The sequence below is a fragment of the Macaca mulatta genome, chromosome 1 (assembly GCF_049350105.2).
Source record: "Macaca mulatta isolate MMU2019108-1 chromosome 1, T2T-MMU8v2.0, whole genome shotgun sequence".
In the NCBI taxonomy this organism is placed as follows: Eukaryota; Metazoa; Chordata; class Mammalia; order Primates; family Cercopithecidae; genus Macaca; species Macaca mulatta.
In genome coordinates this window covers 108,405,122-108,409,148 of record NC_133406.1, presented here as the reverse complement: position 1 = coordinate 108,409,148, position 4,027 = coordinate 108,405,122, and the positions used below count along the sequence as shown (strand labels likewise).

Sequence of the window (4,027 nt, the reverse complement as noted above, 5' to 3'; positions counted from 1 at the left end):
ACACTTCTCAAAAGAAGACATTGGTAATGAATACATAATCTAGAAAGATGAAAGTATGACATGAATAGCATAAAAAGTGGGTAGAGTGAAGTAAAAGCATAGAGTTTTTGTATGCAATTTCGGTTGTTAGCAACTTAAATTAGAATGTTATAATTATAAGATGTTTTATATGTGCCCCATGATAACCAAGTAAAAAAAAATGCCTCTAGTTGATACACAAAAAATAGAGACATGAATCAAAGCATACAACTATCAAAATTCAACAAATTATAAAGAAAGGTAGGAAGATTGGAAAAAAGAAAGAAAAGAACTACAAAGCAGTCAGTAAAAATCAAAATGCCAGTAGTAAGTCCTTTACCTATCAATAATTACTTTAAATGTAAATGAATTACATTTTCCAATCAAAAGATACAGAGTGGTTGAATGGATTTTAAGAAAAGAAAAGAGAAAAAAAGCCAAGGTACCTCACCATCCTGGTGCTGCTGCGCTGTGGAGGCCGTGCAGTCTCTTAGCCAAGATGCCTGAGGAAACCCAGACCCAAGACCAACCGATGGAGGAGGAGGAGGTTGAGATGTTCACCTTTCAGGCAGAAATTGCCCAGTTGATGTCACTAATCATCACTACTTTCTACTCGAACAAATAGATCTTTCTGAGATAAGTAATTCAAATTCGTCAGATGCATTGGACAAAATCCAATATGAAAAGTTGACGGATCCCAGTAAATTAGACTCTGGGAAAGGGCTGCATATTACCCTTATACCAAACAAAGAAAAAGAAGATCAAATCCTCACTATTGTGGACACTGGAATTGGAATGACCAAGACTGACTTGATCAATAACCTTGGTACTATCACCAAGTCTGGGACCAGTGTTCATGGAAGCTTTGCAGGCTGATGCAGATATCTCTATGACTGGCCAGTTCAGGGTTGTTTTTTATTCTGCTTATTTGGTTGCCAAGAAAGTAACTGTGATCATCAAACATAACGATGATGAGCAATATGCCTGGGAGTCCTCAGCAGGGGTATCATTCACAGTGAGGACAGACAAGTGAACCTATGGGTCGTGGAGCAAAGGTTATCCTACACCTGAAGGAAGACCAAATTTTGAGTGCTTGGAGGAACAAAGAATGAAAAGGATTTTGAAGAAACATTCACAGTTTATTGGATATCCCATTACTCTTTTTGTGGAGAAGGAACGTGATAAGGAAGTCAGCGATGATGAAGCTGAAGAAAAGGAAGATAAAGAAGAAGAAAAAGAAAAAGAAGAGAAAGAGTCCGAAGACAAACTTGAAATTGAAGATGTTGGTTCTGATGAAGACAAAGAAGAAAAGAAGGATGGTGACAAAAAGAATAAAAAGATTAAGGAAAAGTACATCGATCAAGAAAAACTCAACAAAACAAAGCCCATCTGGACCAGAAATGCCGATGGTATTACTAATGAGGAGTAAGGAGAATTCTACAGGGGCTTGACCAGTGACTGGGAATATCACTTGGCAGTGAAGCATTTTTCAGTTGAAGGACACTTGGACTTCAGAGCCCTTCTATTTGTCCCACAACATGCTCCTTTTGACCTGTTTGAAAAGAGAAAGGAAAAGAACAACATCAAATTGTGTGTACACAGAGTTGTCATCATGGATAACTGTAAAGAGCTAATCCCTGCATATCTGAACTTCAGTAGAAAGGTGGTGGACTCAAAGCATCTCCCTTTAAATATTTCCTGTGAGATGTTGCAACAAAGCAAAATTTTGAAAGTTATCATGGAGAATTTGATCAAAAAATTCTTAGAACTCTTTACCAAACTGGCAGAAGATAAAGAGAACTACAAGAAGTTCTATGAGCAGTTCTCTAAAAGCATAAAGCTTGAAATATTCGAAGACTCTCAACACTGGAAGAAGCTTTCAGAGCTGTTAAGGTACTATACATCTGATTCTGGTGATGAGATGGTTTATCTCAAGGACTACTGCACCAGAATGAACAAAAACTAGAAACGTATCTAATATATCACAGGTGAGACCAAAGACCAGGTAGCTAACTCAGCCTTTGTGGAACATCTTTGGAAACATAGCTTAGAAGTGATCTATATGATCAAGCCAATTGATTAGTGCTGTGTCCAACACTGAAGGAATTTGAGGGGAAGACTTCAATGTCAGTCACCAAAGAGGGCTTGGAACTTCCAGAGGATGAAGAAGACAAAAAGAAACAGGAAGAGAAAAAAACAAAGTTTGAGAACATCTGCAAAATCATGAAAGACATGTTGGAGAAAAAAGTTGAAAAGGTGGTTGTGTCAAACTGGCAACATCTCCAGGCTATATTGTCACGAGCACATATGGCTGGACAGCAAACATGGAAAGAATTGTGAAAGCTCAAGTCCTAAGAGACAACTCAACAATGGGTTACATGACAGCAAAGAAACACCTGGAGATAAACCCTGACCATTCCATTACTGAGACCTTAAGGCAAAAGGCAGAGGCAGATAAGTAAAGTCTGTGCAGGATCTGGTCATCTTGCTTTACGAAACTGCTCTTTTGTCTTCGGACTTTGGTCTGGAAGATCCCCAGGATCTACAGGATGATCAAACTTGGTGTGGGTATTGATGAAAATGACCCGACTGCTGATGATACTACTGAAGAAATGTCACCCCTTGAAGGAGATGATGACACATCATGCATGGAAGAAATAGACTAAACTCCAGCTGAAGGATGACTTAAACACTGGTTCAGTACTCTACAATTCCTCTGATAATATATTTTCAAGGATATTTTTCTTTGTTTTTTGTTAACATTTAAAAGTCTATATGGCATGACAACAACTACTTTAAGGGAAAGATAAGATTTCTTTCTACTTCTAAGTGATGCTGTGATACCTTAAGTACTAAAGCAGAGCTAGTAATTTTTTTTAGCTTCACATTGGCTTATTTTAACAGACAGAGGCAATGCGTGTTGTAGTATGTATGTAACATGATGTCTACTTTGTGGTCTAAAGTGTTTAGCTATTAATTCGTATTCCTTAGTAGGCCACATATTGTTATCCAAGTGTTCCTGAGCTATACCTTGATGTTTAGAAGAAAAGTATTTGTTACATTTTGTAGGATCTACTTTTGAACTTTTCATTCCCTGTAGTTGCCAGTTCTGTATGAACTAGTCCTCTAGAAATAGATTAACCTAAAGCAACTTGATGGAAGGAAATCTCCACAGAGAGTTCTTATTTTCCAAACAAAAGTATTGTTTGGAGGAGCAAAGTTATAAGCCTACCTAAGCCTGTCACAAAGCTTTTCAAAAAATAACTCAGAGCCAGTCTTGTGGTTGGAAGTGTAGTGCCTGAGTCACATTCTGCTTAAAGTTGTAACAAATACAGATGAGTTAAAAAACCAAAAGTCAAGATCTAACAATATGCTGCCTACAAAAGACTCTTTTTAGCCTTAAGAGCACATGTTAAAAGTGAAGGAATACAGAAAGATATTTTATGCAAATGTAAACCCAAAAGAACATCAGGGAAAGGTATACTTCCATCAGACAAAATAGACTTTCAATCAAAATTTGTCATAAGAGACAAAGTCACTGTATAATGATAAAGGGGTGATATAATCTTGAGGATATAAGAACAGTAAAGACAGATGCATTCAACATGGGAAAACCTAAACATATATAAAGCAAGTAGTAACAGAACTATAGGGAGAAATAAACAGCAATATAATAATGAGACTTCACTATCCTACTTTTAAAATTGGACAGATCATTCAGACAGTGAATCAATGCAGAAACAGGAGACCTCAGTAACACCTCTGGCCAAATGAACCTAATAAACATATACAGAACATTTCACCCAACAGAAGTTTAGTATAAAATTTTCTCAAGTGCACATGGAACATTCTCCAGAATAGATCACGGTAGGTCACAAAACAAATCTTATCATATTGAAGAAGACTAAAATCATCTCAAGTATCTTTTCTGGCTACAATGATATAAATATATAAATCAATAACAGGAAGAAATTTAGAAAATTACAAATTAGGTGGAAATTAAACAACA

The 4,027-nt window shown here is 36.6% G+C and overlaps 1 pseudogene; it reads left to right on the top strand.

The window, feature by feature from the left end:
* The first annotated feature begins 499 nt into the window (after nucleotides 1-499).
* On the top strand, nucleotides 500-2,684 carry LOC719059 (heat shock protein HSP 90-alpha pseudogene; annotated as a pseudogene).
* Nucleotides 2,685-4,027: the final 1,343 nt, after the last annotated feature.